Source organism: Carassius carassius, chromosome 4 (genome assembly GCF_963082965.1).
Source record: "Carassius carassius chromosome 4, fCarCar2.1, whole genome shotgun sequence".
NCBI lineage: Eukaryota > Metazoa > Chordata > Actinopteri > Cypriniformes > Cyprinidae > Carassius > Carassius carassius.
This window is the reverse complement of record NC_081758.1, coordinates 5,049,446-5,066,630: the sequence shown is the minus strand read 5'-3', so window position 1 is coordinate 5,066,630 and position 17,185 is coordinate 5,049,446. Positions and strand designations below refer to the sequence as shown.

General features: G+C 36.3%; 1 protein-coding gene across 1 annotated transcript in view; it reads left to right on the top strand.

Moving 5' to 3' along the window:
• Positions 1–1,417: 1,417 nt before the first annotated feature.
• The window catches only part of LOC132132808 (BMP/retinoic acid-inducible neural-specific protein 1-like), a 193,685-nt gene continuing 177,917 nt past the window's right edge, over positions 1,418–17,185 (top strand). The window contains exon 1 of the mRNA XM_059545339.1: positions 1,418–1,756. The gene's annotated coding sequence lies outside the window, so the exon portion shown is untranslated. The remainder of the gene's footprint in view (positions 1,757–17,185) is intronic.

Below are 17,185 nucleotides of genomic sequence, written 5' to 3'. Positions count from 1 at the left end.
TTTCAGATCTTGGTCTAGAGTTTGGCTCTTTTTTATATTGGTCTGGGTCTTGGAAGCTTCTGACTCTGATTTAGTAAAAATGCCTATGTTTGGTAACTATTTTCAAGGTCAGCTGGGCTCTAACTGTGTTTTGTCTATAAATGCTTCAGATGATTTAATCTCTGGTTCAAAATTTCTCATGAACTGAACTCATGTGGGATTTCTGGTGGATAAGGTTAGAAGAAAATTTAATACAAGCTCTTAGCTCTGTGGACGGCATCTGTGGCATGTTGTCGATGACCACAGACATTCTTTGGTTCATTGTAAATAGGCTAAAACATAGTTACAGAGATGTACTTTGAATGAAAATGAACGTGGCAAAACCATTGCAATGGAATTGACTGCTGCACACTTATAGATTAAAAAGCATGATGAAATAGCTTACCAACCCTGTCTACATAAACAGTATTAAATAAAGCCAGTAACACTGATAACTTGTACATAACACAAAAGAAAGGTTATATTTGAAGAAATAGTTAAGTAAACTTGCAGAAAATCAGGCCATCCATGTAAATTATGGATTTGTTTCTTATAAACATGCAGATTTTGTCTTCAAAAAACATTACCTGAAGGACTGGAGTGGTGTGGATTACTTATTAATTATTGTGACATTTTTTATCAGCTGTTTGGACTCTCATTCTGATGGCACCCATTCATTGCAGAGGATCCATTGGTGAACAAGTGATGGCATGTTAAATTTCACCAAATCTTAATTTCTAGGTGAACTAATATATAGTAAGGCAGAGAACATCAGTAACATATTACATGAAGTTTATCCTTTTTTTTTTTTTTTTCTTCACAATATCAGCACCAAAACAGCTTTACATTACTGCTTTCATATCCAATAGACTTGTTACTGGAAACACAATATTTGTATTTATTTATTTAGCCAACTGAGAGGAGAAATTAAATGATTTTCTGTCAGCATGTGACAGATGCTGTATACATTTAACCGGGAACAATCTTGTATAAGTACTGAGCATTTATTTCAGCACCACGGACAGTTCTCTAGCTCAGTTTGTCTGGAATGATTCCGCTTTTGTTCATCCGTTGTGCGCTACTTTATTACTTAGCTACATATGCCTTTCGCTGTTCTGTTTTATTTTTATTTTTATTTATTTTTTCGTTTGTGATCGGACGAGAGATGCGTTTCTGCTAATGAACAGAAATTCGTATCATTTTATCGGTTTCAAATTAATTGCAAAAACGATGACATGCACATTTACACACAGAACGCAAAAGAATATAAATGATTTCAAAATCAAATTATTTCTAATCAAATTATGGTTAGAAATAAGGACGTGCGCGCGCGCTCTCTCTCTCTCTCCACCAAACACTGGATGTGCTTCAGTCCCTCCCCTTTCGGTCTGCCATCACCCTCCTCTACAATCCAGTAAAGTGATGCTCGGCGCCTCCTCCTCGTTTCTCTCCGCGTTTCTCAGCAGAAGTCGGACTCTCCATCTCTCCATCCAGAGCTGCACTGCTGTCGGATATTTCCTCCTCAGCTCTGCGTTTACTCTCGACCGTTTCTCTGATGCTGTTCAGCGAACCGAAACTCCGGATATCTCCCTCTTGAGTATGAGAGGGATCGATGACCCATCCACACAACAGAACCAGAGCCATCAGCATGAGTCGCACCGCCGGACTCGGAGCCTAAACAGAACTTTAAAGCAGCGCGGAGCGTCAGATTCCCGACACACGGGTGAAGCAGTTTCAGGTGAGTCTTTAAGGTGCTTTCACTGAGCTGGACGTTAATTGTGTGAGCTGTGGCGCGCCGGGCACGTTGGAAACTGAATTTTGGTAGGGATTTTACATGCAGCACTTCATGGAGGTCCTGCATGGCCAGTACATGATGTTTCTTGAGAGGGTCTTCTGGACTGCTGGTCTGGACTGCAGATGCTTGACGATTTGAAAAACCAACGCGCGCGCGTGTGTGAGATCTGTTTTCAGTCCATGCATTGCTCAATGCTGCAAGTTTGGTTGCGGATTGATCTAGATTTGGTGTGGCTATGTGTGGGGGGTTGATGTTGATATATATATATATATACATATATATATATATATATATATATATATATATATATATATATATATATATATATATATATATATATGCTGAGTCAACTCACAGCCTAAATGCCCATTAGTGCACAAAGCATAAATGAAGTCTCATCACTATTAGAGAATGGCACCATGTCTTCATAGACCCTGTATGAATATTACCGCTTTGCAGTCAGTAATGTCTTTACTCAGCAACTGCACATTCAGGACAAACATGATAGCTAGAACACTGTTTTCTCCCTTGTATGTTTCCTGCTGCATCTGCAAAGTCAATAAACATGTGCACTGCAGTAGAAAGCACAACATTCTCCATCCTCAGGCCCGAAGCGCACTGGGAACGTGATGCACAAGGATATGAAGCGTTCACACTCGAATCAAGCTTGGATGTGTTGTGGCGAAGAGCGTGTGTTGCTGGTGAAAAGAGGGCAAATCTTCACGGCTCTGCCACAAACGGTGTGTTGAGGGCATGGAGAGGCTCAAAGCTGGAGGTGAACTTGTGTGAATGTTTTTCTAATGCTTAACTGTTGGGGGAGCTCTCGCACTTTTGCGCTTAATGTCAAATGTGACTTTGAAGCTTTTGGTAATTGAGTGATTATGATGGACACAAAGGCACATACTTTTTTTCTTTTTTTCTTTTTTTCTTTTTTTATTTATTTATTTATTTTTTACAGGATGCATACCATTACTGGTGTAGTGAATCAAACCTATCGTATTATGCATAATTATGACGCTTGTCAATTTTAGTGATCAGTCCACAACATGCTTTTAGTTGCCCAATTTGGACTGTATAGTAGGGATGCTTTTTTTTTCAAACCCTAATTATGTATTATTAATATTTTTGATGCCATTAATAGCCAAATAACCAGTTTAGATTATCCGAGCAATGCAATTTTATTCACTCACTTATGCAATAAATGCATGATAAACTAGACGCACATGAACTTAGTGTCACTCACCCAATACAAACTGGTCTAGGTGTGTGTCGCAGCCTGACGTTCTCCTCCACACCTGCACTATACCTGTTCTGATCGTCATTCACCAAGGCAAATAAAGGATGGTCTGCATACAGAGCATACTCAGCCCGTCTCGGACAACAGAAGTGGAACTGTGGACGCTTGCTCTACACGCAGACCAGGACAAGAATATCAACGACGAGGCTGCTTTGGCAGTGGGAATAATGAGCACTGTCTCCTGCTGGCAGGAGTCGCATTGGCTGCCATGTGAAAGGGTGCAGCTGGGGGTCTTGGCATCTTGGATCTCAGGATGAATCGTGTGCTACTGAACGCCTGCTTGTTTATTGTGCTGGTCTGTAGTGTCATAAAGATGACAAGGCTCAGATGCATCCATCAGCTCCGACCGCTACCTAGTATTTATGTTTATGTAAAAGCTGAGGTCATGATATGAGACTTCAATGTTGGAAATTAAGATTTTATTATGCATAACAAACGTGGATTTATTATCCAACCAACGTGAACTACAGATTTAATATACAGATGAGACCGGGATTGTCACACTTTTTACTTCAGTGAATATTTATTTGTGAAAGTCAGTGTGCAGAAACATTTCAACTGTTATTGTCTGGGGCTGGGGGGATAATAATCATTCTTCTTCTCCTTCTCCTTCTCCTTCTCATTCTCCCTCTCCTTCTCCTTCCTCTTCTTCTTCTTCTTCTTCTTCTTCTTCGTCTTCTTTTCATCATTATTATTAAGAATTTATAAATGGTCAGTGTGATTCCCTAATTTTATTAATCGCATTGATATGCACAAAACTAATAATGCATTCAAAAGTAGTGTACTGTGCACTGTTTTTTTTTTTCATTTAAAATTAGGCCTACTGCTACATGAACAAAAGTGTAATAACATTTTGTTTGCAAACACTTTAAACAAATGAGGTGCTTTTTACAGCAGTGTTCCTTTTACATGGTAGCAGTTTTAAACTATTCATTGTAGCCTAAATCTTTAATAATTCACTTAATTATAAAATAAGCTATTTGTCACTGCCAGGAAATTAATGTTTTTATAGAAATTATTTTATAAAAAAACAAGTTATGCTCAGGGTCCAGATCCTCGATCATAACATTATAACAAGCACCTTCCTATTAGAGACCTGCACGATAACAGGACCCATCGCAGCACAGGGCAGAGCGGATCAAAACTTGATATGTTGGTGTGCTCACACTATCTTAACTGTGCCGTAGCGCATTTGACCCCCAAAAAACCTTGTTTGTTTGACTAGTGTGATCTTTCCATTTAGCTGTCCATGGCTCGGTTGGAAGAGGTGGGCAAGAGCGGGGTTCAGTTATATATAGATTAGGGGTGACCCCAAATAGTCGACGATTCGATGCTTCGATTCGAGGAGCCCGATTCGACTACGAATCTCACTGTCGAATATTCGCGGGGTGTTATTGATTATGCCATTCTGACTATATGGGAGAGCTCAAATGACTGATTTCACATAGAACTTGCTGTTTTCTCCCAATAAGTTAATATGCAGCCTATTATGATAAAGCCGTGAATAAGAATCTGAAAATATGAAGTTTCAAATTAATATTTTAAAGTGCGTGAATAAATCCAACCACCCCTATAGATTTATGTTTCACTTTCCATAATCCGTGACCGACAGAGGAGCATCTTGGTGGCAGGGATTTAAAACTTCACCAAGACTCAAACTGACACAGACAGAGACTGGATTTTTTCGAACAGGTAGGGTACAAGTGATTTCAAAACATTTTAGCCGGTGTATATATATCGTGGATATTATTTACCTGATATAAGATGCATTTGGTTTTGAGTCAGGCGCTTCATTGTAGTACTACGGTGATATCTCTTCAACGCAGAGCGCGAGCAGGTCAAACTACAATGCAGAATATTAATAACTATGACTGGACTGTCACACCCATACCATTATAATGAGAACACCATTACAATAAAACGCTGTGAATCTTTAGAGTTTAGCTGCCGTGTTTCTGCACATTGTTTCGTGAAGAACACATCCACAAAATTGCATTAAGAGCAGCGCAGATATGTTAATTTGCATTCAGGCACTTTTTGCAGATAGCCTATAAGTCTTAATATTAATGTTATGTTGTCTAAATAACGAAGCGTATTCTACATTAAATTATGAATTTAATCCCATTGATTAAAAACGTGTTATCAAATGCTCACTCTACTGGTCACCTTCAGCGCGCGCAGCTCAAAACAGAAATGCAAAACATTAATAACTTCTGTCATATAGGCTAACTTTATAATGAGAGCAGATCTTCTGATACGTGCTGCATGATTGCTTGAATATTTCTGAGCAGCAAAAGCAATAGATCTGTAAAGCAATATGTTGTGAGAGGGCTGTGTATTACCGCATCCCAGAAGACTCAAAATAATAAACCACAAAATTAACAAAACGATTCTCTCCACTGTGTTGAGCGAGAGCGCTTTTCTGCTGTCTTCACATGCTATCTTAAACTTCCTATTTCCAACTTATAAAGTCACGATGTCGAACTCGTTGCATTCTTTTATAAAGAAATTAAATTATTTAATTAAATTACATTAAATTTACTGTCCACTGTTATTAAAAATAACAGTGGACAGTGGTTCGTGAATGCTGATGCTCAGCCTAAATCATTTGATCAGGAGCATCCCGTCCTATGACTCATGATTTGCCTGTAGGCCTATGTGCATTCAGAGCCATTGAGCAACGGACTTTCATAATGATAAAAAAACTTAATTAAAGCGCGATAAAATAATTGTCGCCATTTATCATTTAATGTGTTAATGTATAAATATATATATATATATATATATATATATATATATATATATATATAGTGAGGCATGTTGTCGCACTGTATGGGGCCATTCAGTTGATAAAATGGGAATCTGCCATTAAAGGGATAATTCCCTCAAAAACGAAATGATGTCACTTACGAGAAGGTATTATTGCAGAACATTAACCAATCAGTTTTGGTGCACATTGAACTTTTTGTCAATGTCAAAAAAAAAAACATTCTCAACATATCCTCTTTTAAGTTTTGAAAAAAGAATGTCATGGAGGTTTGGAACGACATGAGAATGAATATTTTTAGGTAAACTATTCCTTATTTTAAAACGGTCCAATAGTTATGCAACACAAAACATGACTAAATACTAATTATATGATTGCATGATGATTAGCTGTGAATACGCATATTAGGTTTGCCATTATTACCCAAAGTCCTCTTTTTTATTGGGAAAGACACATCACAACTCCCGACTAGCCCAGCACATGTCATTACAGCATCACAGAGGCGAGAACGTCTCTGGTGTTCTGATTAATTCAAGACTTTAAGCAGATAATACCAGCACTTCTCTCTCTGGGATATGGTAATTGCGAAGCACAGTAAAAAGTCGATCTCTGGGTTTCAGTGATTTGAGTAATCTCAGAACACCTTGTGTTAACAGAAATGAGCTAGCTGCTAAAATTAGCCCGCTGATAATAATCCTTCTATGCTAATATAAAATCACTAAATGAATATCAGCCGGATCAATTGATCCAACCTGCAGAATTCATCTCAGCCTTGTAGCGTTAATATAGACCCCAAATCAAACATTTATGGGTCAAATATACAGAGAGATTATACAGAGACATGATCAGTCGTCTTGGCAGGATTTCCACATAATTAGAGGATGTCCATGATATGTTTCATCATTGACGTTTTGAATGGTTATTGCTGTACTGTAGTTACACTACTTATGCCTTTAATGTCATATGATAGAAGCTCAGCATAAATGCATGTCAAATTGATTGACTTCATGGCATAAGAGATCTCAGTACAATAGAGATCAGTTGAGAAATCCTAATGCCTTCAGAGTGGACTAAAGAAACATAACCTCATAAAAGGGTGATTGGAGATGCTCTACATAGGGAGCAATATTGTGAGCTGCAAAAACAGATTTCATTTGGTGGCCATCTTGGGAAAGCTGTCATTTCAGTCATGCAAGTAAAGCTCCTATGTAATTAAAAGAAAGAAAGAAAGAAAGAGAATGGATGGATGGATGAATAGAACAATAATGACATTAAATATGATTAGTTTTGTTCATACCACATGATTCAATATATTAATTTCAAATGTATTTGTATTTATGTAATTAACCTAATTTGACTGTTTTATTCAGTACAGTGTGTTTCTGTAAGAAAAGCTAGCAGTTTATAAAGGCCATTTTATTTTATTTTATTTTATTAGTTTTGTTTTATTTATATATTTGAAACGCCATGATTATTATTTTATATCAGTTAGTATTACACCAACATGGTTGTTTGTTTGTGTATGTCAGTATTTATTTATTATATAATATATAAAACAAATACTAAAAATAGTATTAATATTTTTGGCTGTGAATGAAGTAAACACGATTAGTGCTGTTATTTTTGTATTTTTTTAATATTTTATTTTGTTTAAATCATTTACTTATTTTGACATTACAGTTTTATTCTGTTCAGTGTGATATCAATGCAGTTTAATGTTCATGTTTAAAAACTTAAATAGATCATGGTTATAATTTTATATTAGGTTGTTTTGCATTCATATTTTAGTTATGTTTGCTTTTACAATTCCAGTACATTTTCAATCATCCATCAATATTTACATTTAGCTTTATTGTTTGTTTATATCATTAACCCTACTTCTCCATCTTTATAATTTCCTTCATCATTTCTTTGACAGCACAAGTGTATTTTCACTGATGTTGCACTGGTTGATTGCATTCGATGTAAAATGTTCCTGTGACAGTGTGAAGAATAATTCTATCTAAAATGTTTCCGTTCATATTTCAGCTGCCTGTGAGAATTGTAACTAGATTGTTCTGGGCATAGGGAGTTTTTGATTAAGCTATTACGTATATTAGCTGTTATGAAAGTACCCAATCTGACTGCTGTGCGTCTTCTGTCCTCTGTTTCATATCATTTAATAATGTCTCTGAAATAAGTCTATCAGCAAAGCTGGAGGAAGTATATGCACCGTTCTTTGAAGAGTTGATCTGATTTGTGCAATTATGAGTCAAACAACACTATAGACTAAAACTAGAGGACAGTGTTATGAAAAGAAAGTAAGCTGTTAATGCTGTGGGATTTTAGATCAAGTCACAACATTGGACTGATTGGCTAGAGGAGCAGCTGTCAATCTAGAACTTGTGGGCCAATGGTGACGCTGAAGCCTGCCCTGATTTACATGAAACTCTAACTGCAACTTTAGAAACGCAAGCGCAGAACATGGAAACAAGAGCAAAGGGGAAAAGACCACAAGCACTCAAATAAATAACATATGAGCAGGAAAACTGATTTTGTTTGAGATTTGGAAAATTTTTGAATTCATGTTTTAGTTCTGTGCAATATAATTTTAAATGTGTTTCCATTTTTGATTTACGGTTATTATTTTTCGATCCATGACTGCGCTGTTTGTTATTTAAAAAAAAAAAATTGCATTTGTTTTTCGGTTTTGTGCATTATTATTTAACACGTGTTTTTAAATATCTTTGCTTATTATTTTTCGATCTGTGGCTGCAATACATTTGGCGGGATTCTAATCCCATACTAACCGTCAGTGTCCGTCCAGCCGAGCTCCAAACACAACACCAAACAGCACTGCATATTTTTCTTTATTAGTTCAGGTCCATTCATTCGAATAGTGAAGTTTCAAAATCACTAATACACCAGGGGTCGGGGTTTAGCTAGTTAGGATGGGACAGTTATTTGGTTGAAGGCATCTTATGTTGTCGAAAAGCATCTTTCGTTATTGCCGACTGTTCAAAAATAGTCATGTATTCTTACAAAATACCATTTCTTACATGCAACATATACACTTCTGTTCAAATGTTTGGGGTCAGTAAATTTTTTAAGACATTTATACTTGTATTCATTAAAGATGTATTAAATTAATCAAAAATTGCCAGTGAAGACATATGTAATTTTTTTGTATTTCAAATAACATTATTTTCTTTTGAACTTTCTATTCATCAAATAATCATTAAAAATATAATGTATCAGGGTCAATACAAAAATATGAAGCAGCACAACTGTTTTACATGGATAAAATAATACATTAAATTTTACTATATTGATCAAATAAAAGCCTTGGTGAACAAAAGTTACTTCTTTCAAAAGCATTAACAATATTATAAACCCTAAACCCTTATCCATCTTATAAACCCTAAACATTTGAATGCTAGTGCAAATCAATTAGAGTAGATGTAACTCTGAGATGCCAGAAAATACGTTTAAATTAAAGATAGTTTGACACTAATGTCACAAAGCAATTCATAATCAATTTTCTAACACTTCATGTATAAAGTATAATGCATTATACAGCTATTTATAATATAGGCTGTTATGCATTATATATTTTCAGCACTAATTGTTACTTTACATTATAAATGCATTATACAATTTGAAGATTCCTTGTTAAAGTGGGGATTTGTTGTTTTTCATATGTATTATCTAAGGTTTAACAATTAATAGATAAGTACTGAAATGTATTATCACTGTGGTTACAATTATTCATGAGCTCATACAATGCATTATAAGGGGCATTGCAAGACAAAATTAGTGCATTCAACATCATTTTATAATGCATTATACATAAACAACTCATGTGTTACCTACAATTACATAATGATTTGTCTGTAAATGACAAAGACTAGGTTTTAAAACGGATACTCATGTGGGTTAGCAGGGGGGTGGTAAGACTTTTTCTCATGCAATTTACTGACATTTACTGACATGCCTTAAAGGAGCCACCCCTTTAAAACATATCATTTCAGACACAGGGGCAGAATGATGATTAAAAATCATAATTTTTGTGACTATGTGACTGTTGTAATAACATTATAATGAAACCCCAAGGAAGACACTTAAAAGTCCATGTCAAGACCCCTTTAAATGCTGATTACATGGTTCTAAAAAAGGAAGTGCACGGCCCTTCATGGGCGACCGGGTGCCCGGTGATAGTTTTTGCCTGATCTTCATATATTATTAAAAGCCATGGTCATTTACAGCGATTAACCTCCATAATTCATACAATTATGTAATGAAAGGGCTGAATGTAATGCTGCGCCACGGCTCCCGACTGCTTAGGCGGTGGGGGAAACACTCGTGCTCGACTGAGGCCCACCAGCTGCTTCAACCTCACCGCTGCCAATGGAGACCGCTGGGATTATTAATAAACAATGGCAACCTGTGGGGGAGAAGAGGTAGATGTAGTTTGCCAGTTGGCTTGACTTCACCTCAGCGTCAGTGCTTTTCCCCAACTGGAGTGGAGAATGGCTGCCAGCGAGCTGGAAAACGGAAGGGCATGAGGAGACATCACACACATCCGTCTTTGCTACAGTAATGCTGTAGAATTAATGGATTAGCGAATGCGGATACTTGTGTAAATCCAAATGTGTAAGCCTTCCCTCCATCTTTGACAAGACTAACTGGTCTTCATATAAAGTTTCATCTTCCTTGAGTCTAATCCAAAGATTTAGAGTGAGTGAATGATTCAGCTTTTGGTACAGAGATTTGATATGAAGAGACTTGAAAAGATCTGATCACCCGGGCTAAAAACCTTTTGAAGTACATATTTGTAAAAATCGTGGACTAATGGTTAGAGATTCGGACTTGTAATCCAAAGGTTGCGAGTTTGAGTCTTGGACTGGCAGGAATTGTAGCTAGGTGGGGTGAATGTACTCTCTCCACCCCCAATACTATGACTGAGGTGCCCTTGAGCGAGGCACTGAACCCCCAACTGCTCCCCGGGCGCCGCGGCATAAATGGCTGCCCACTGCCCACTGGGTGTGTGTTCACTGCTGTGTGTGTGCCCTTTGGATGGGTTAAATACAGAGCACAAATTCTGAGTATGAGTCACCATACTTGGCTGTATGCAGAGGTGGGTAGTAACGAGTTACATTTACTTCGTTACATTTACTTGAGTAATTTTTTGGGGTAACGAATACTTTTCGGAGTATATTTAAAGATGGGTACTTTATACTCTTACTTGAGTAAATTTTTGGGGAAAAATCTGTACTTTTACTTCGTTACTATGTGTTACGCTCCTCTCGTTACTTTATCTTAATGCAATAAATGTTATAATGCTTCAGTTTATTCCAAACGCGCCGTCTACTTTTCTCTGGGCAATGAGCGATGCCCATTCGCGAATGATTCATTCTTTTGAGTCAATTCTGTTCAAAGGCTTGATCAAACCAATTGGCAAACGAGTGAATTGGTTCATGAATCAGTTTGAATGAGTCGTTCAGTTCCCTGCCACACGCGCTGAGCATCTGAAGTGGTTCACTCAGAGTTGTAACGTTTAAGAACAGAAAGAGCGTTGAAAACATGGCTGGAACTGCACTGAATTGAAATCTGCAAAGGTTATTATTTGCTAGCGATGGAGATCCTTATTAGATGAACACCGCGTGTGCTGTCTACTGTTTAACAGGTAATAACTTGGGCTACATTCGATTACAGTACACGATACCACTGTGACATTAGTTTGTTGTACGTGTGTGGCTTATAACAGAGGGGAGTCAAGTTGAATGCAGCTTCCAAAAGACAAAAAATAGCCGATTAAGATTTTATTAATTTTAATACAATCACACCTGTGCAAGTACGTTCAGCGAGTCATATTATCAGCTGCTAAATTCAGATCTGTGATTGCTTGCTGGCGCTTAGCCAGAGATAGATGCGTTTATACAGCGCTGCGCATTATAACCAATCACACATGATTCTTTTGAGCTTATTAAAGCATTGGCCAATCAGAGGTGTTCCGATGAGTCATCGCTAAAATGCCGGTGCTTCCTTCACTCGCTAACTGACTGGAGACCTCTTTCTGGCGAATTCTCTCGTCAGAAACAACAAAGTGCAGATGTGTGTACGAATCTTTAATTAAGATATTGATTTCACAGTGTTAACAGTTTCAGTGATTTTAATGGGAGTTTCTGAGAGTGATTGAAATCTAGACTGTCAGTGAAAATTATCTTTAATAATGTAAATGTTATTTGCTCTCTTTCTGAACAATGAAAGATTAGTAGCAATATTTATATCACATTAACTTTCAATGTTAAATTCACATTTAATATAAAGTCAGTCGTATTAAAAATATGTTATGGCATGACACCTATATCTGTTACTTAAGTAAACAGACAGGGTTTTATAATAAATTACATAAATTGGAGTAAAGGCTGATGAAATATATACATTTATACACGCACACATACATTACATACATTTTATCTATATATCTAAATAAAAATAGGCTCAGTACAGTATATATGACCCAAAGTAACTAGTAACTAACTACTTGAGTAGATTTTTTATCCGATACTCTTTTACTCTTACTCAAGTAACTATTCAAGACTAGTACTTTTACTTTTACTTGAGTAAATATTTCTAGAAGTACTTTTACTTTTACTTGAGTACAGTTTTTGGGTACTCTACCCACCTCTGGCTGTATGTCATGTCACTGTCACTGTATATGAGTGATTTACTGTAGGCAGGAACTAGATATAGAAAAGAATGAATTTTAAGCAATTAAGCACACTTCTTTTTTTATTTTTGTAATTTTTTTACAAGGTTTTTTATATTCTGCGTTGTCTTTTATTGCATAATTTATATCTTGGAAACAGTGCAAAATAATTGTCAGCTGTGTAATTGTCAGTGTCATATACTCAGGTGACCAACACTCATAAGTTTAACACTCATGAGAAACTCAATACCACTTTGATAACTTGCAATCAGAAATCTCTACATCTAAATGGTAATGGTTTCCTCTTGGCTCTATTATTTCCCTGCCAAGCTGGTTGGAGACGGTTTAATGTACCAGGGAGAACAGCCATGACTCAGCATAATAAAGCAGCGTCAAGTATCCTCTCCACAAAAAGCCCCAGATCCGCTTGCTACCTACAATTACACTGTGACTGACAGCACCTTCTACTGAGATTTAAATTTTTCTTTAAAGTGAGCAAGACTTATAATTGAGTCTTAAGAGTAGTTTTTCCTACATCAGAGGTCACTGAGATGCAAACTGTTATTGGAAACCACTCAAGAAAAGAGAAAAGATAAAAGCAATAAAGCACTTTTTTTTATTTATTTTATTTTTTTTTATTTGTTTGGGTCTGAACCAGTGCCAGTTGTCGTCTCCGAGAGAGATGTTTTAGAGAAAGAACAATGACAGGTAATCTTTGCCACACTCAGCCTGTATGCAATTGATTAGTTCACCCAGAAATTATAATTCTGCCACCATTTGCTTTCCTCTGTGAAATGAGATATTTAGCAGAGTGTCTGAGCTTCTGTTTTCCATACACTGAAAGCAGATGATGATTTATATTGTTAAGCTCCAAATTAAAATGTAAAAAACGAACCCAAACAAAGCTTTTACATGTAGGTATAAAATTTTTAATATATTCTTCTACCTACACTTTTGCAAAACTTCAAAAAACACCAACAGCTATATTAGGAGCACAAAACAATTTTACCACTACATCATTTGTAAACTAATAGTTTGGGACACATAATAAGATCTATATGTATGGCTTTTCTGATGTACTTGTAAACTTGCTTGGTAGCGCACCCGGTACAGCATTACACTAGTAATGTAAAGCACTTGGATATGAGTCCCGTCAAACACAAGTCACGATAAAAGAGCTCAAAGACTTAGAAGACATAGATGTGTCAGTAAAAGTGTTTTTATCTCCTGTTTTGGTGGTATGTTATTTTTAATTTGAAAGCAGTAACCTTTTAGTGCCACTCAATGGCCATTTCTTTTCCAAACTTCTGTTATACAACAGCCAATGTAATAAAATGTTCTGCTCTTCTATAAGCACCACCTACTGAAAGGGAATTTGCATATTCATTCAGCCTCTAAACTGTTGATGGAAATGCTAACGTGCGTTAAAAAAATCTGGAATATTCACATAATTAAGTAAATATAATTAATTAAAGGCATATCAAAGAGTCTATGATAGAAATAGTGTGCATCGTCATTATTGCAATAAACCCTTTTACAGAATATGTCTAATCAAATACTTTATTTTAAATTTTTAAGGACTGGCAATATGATTAACAAACCCTGGAATGGAAAACAGAAGCTCAGATATTCTTATTTAAATTTTTTTTCAAAAAGGGCTCCACATTAGAGTTTGTAAATGATGATGAAATGTAGATTTTTAGGTGATCTATTCCGTGCCTGCAAGAAATATCCTGAAATAATGAAGGATCACAAAAAGGGCTGGTTTTGTAGAGTCTCCTTGTATAATATATTGCCTTGTCCTCAGGCTAGTTAATATTCTCTCTTCATCTGGCCTTCAGATGAGCCCTCAATATTGCTCCATTGTAGTTCTGGTGCTTTAAAGCCGTTCACAGACAAGCTTCAAAGTGGAGGAAGCCGAAGATTTAGAGAATGTTGTTAGTCTGTTTTTCTAAACTAAAGTGCAATATCAGCTCAGAAAGAGAGAACAGAAGCAGAGAGAAAAGTAAAAAGCTTTCGATTTGATCGACTGGGACCGAAGCGGTGACGTGAGAGCCCCGGCTGAGCTGCGACTGTGGCAGTGTGTTTGATTTCCCCATAATTACCAAGAGTATTTTTGCCCTCTGTTTCAGCTCCTGCCTCTTTGTCGAATGGAGCAGCTATTCTTTAATCTTGTCACTTCTCAGGACTATGGAAGTGGGTATTGGAAGCACCTATTAGAAGAAGGAAATTGCACAGGTCTCTACCTTTGGCCTTTCCAGATGGTTTGAGAAATAAAGAACGAGAGGGTCATGGGAGTGAAGGAGCGCTGGACTAAAAGCGTGGAGAGACTCTGACGGCGCAGAACACCCAGAGTGATGCTATACATCGCCATCATCCAAATCCAGATTTGGAGAAGAGTAGAGACAATATAATGAAAGGAAACATACAACAGTACAGGCAGAAACAGATTCACACACCATTTTCTTAATAACAGAATGGTGTATTTAAAATAAAATACCTGATGAATCAAGTGGACTTTTATATTGAGATGTGAGAGATAATATATGAGATAATATGGGACTTATAGACATGCTCACTTGATAAATGTTGTTTAGCCAACACCGTGAGAGTCACCGTGCCAAGTCTTCCAAGTTTTACAAGCTGAGTATTAGCTAGTGAACCAACAGCAGCTTTATAAAGAAACTACCCAAGCTTTATTACGGTCATCTTACATATGAAAAGAAACGGGTGTCGTGACCAACTTTACTACCACATTGTGGAATCACAGATTGGACTTGATTTAATCCAATGGTTCTTGTTTGGATAGTGAAAAGTAAGTGTTTCATACTGAAATGGAGGAGGTATAACAACACACACACACACACACACACACACACACTCTCACACACACACATGAATATGGTACTGCATATAATTCATGGAAAATAACTGAGAAATGAGAATGAGACATTTGTCATGAAAATAATGCAATGGTCCTAAAAACAGGCTTCATTCATTCTTCAGGCAAAATGTAATTTTTCCTTTGATTTTGGAGAGAAAGCTTGTTCCTTTGAGATTCAGCAAAGAACGCAGTTATCAAAAAATGACATTTTTCTCTTTCATCATCTCTAATACTGAATTAAGAAGTCATTACAAAGTTTTAATTCCATTTATATTTTTAAATCTGGGTTAGTGTGCTTGCTTTGGGCTTGAAAGTGTGAATTGAGTGGCTTTGGCGTATAATCGTGCATCCGGACGAGAGGTTTGGGCCGTGCTTGGCAGGCACGTGCACACATAGACATGAAAGGGGGCTTGAGCACCTGCCCTTTATATTCCTGGAGAGAAAGTGCCCTTTTTTCTGGGATGCTTTTTTTTATTTTTGAAAAATAATATATATTTCTGTTTGCACACAGCTTCCCTGTCAAACAAATATATTTATTGAAATATAGTATCTAAATATCAGGTCAGGAGTTCTGAAGCGCTCCCTCTCCCCCGATTGTTAAACCCGATTGTATTGCTTCCACTAAAGAAAATAGTCCGCTCCGTCTCTACGGTTAGAATCTTGTGAGTCCATAGCAACGCTCTGTTTTTCATGGCAACGGTCTGTTATACTCCGCACAGTGGTCTGTTGGTTATAACAGACCGCATTCTACATTGGAATTCAACCAAGCCATGTAATAAAATAAGTTAATAAAATAAGCATATATCACCACCAGGTGATATGCTTTAGTTATTTTGTTTATCCTATTTACCTGCATGTCCCTGTCAATTAGATGCAATGTGCGCATTTTAACTAGTTGACGCCTAATTTGCATACAGAACGTCCCCAGTTATTGACTTACATCAAGAGTCTTTCCCCCTGAAATTTAGAAATCTAAATTGGTGAATTTAGAAGAAATCTACAGGTGCAAACAGATGGAGGATACACTCTAAAAAATGTAGTAAATCTGAGTAACTAAATCTGGTACATTAATAAATAAAACTGAGTAGAAATAAGTTAACATTAAACTTTAAAAATAACAATATTTATAAATTAACTATTAAAGTAATTTAACTTTTTTTTTATTTCCTCGAAACCTTTATAAAATAGTATTCCATACCACCACAAATACATACATGACATTGGCTTTTATTGAATTTTTACTCCATTATTTTGGTAAGTTTAATTTTAAAGTGTTATGTATTCTGATAACACCAAAATAATTAAAACGATGTAGTGCCTTGTGCAAAAATAAACAAATTATTAGTAAAACACGCCCCTCTGTTTGATGCAGTTATTTAAGTTATTCTAAATATGAAGAGTTCAGATGAAAAATCCTCTAAGTGCCATCTGAAATTTCCTTCAATAATGATCATTTTTATCAAACTTGTATGTTTATGTTCACTTATTTCACATTACTGGCAATGAAAATTACCTATTAATTGTCATTTAAGTTAAATTACTGAACTTAAATACGAGCTTGAAAAAAAAAGCTCATAAGAAAATTTCAGATGGCACTTAGAGGCTTTTGCATCTGAACTCTTCATATATACTTGAAACTAGTAGCATAGAAAATGTTTTCAAAACATGCACATTGTGGAATGGTTTCCTTTGCTGCTCTATAAACCTAGTGAATACTAAGGAGACCATGGTTT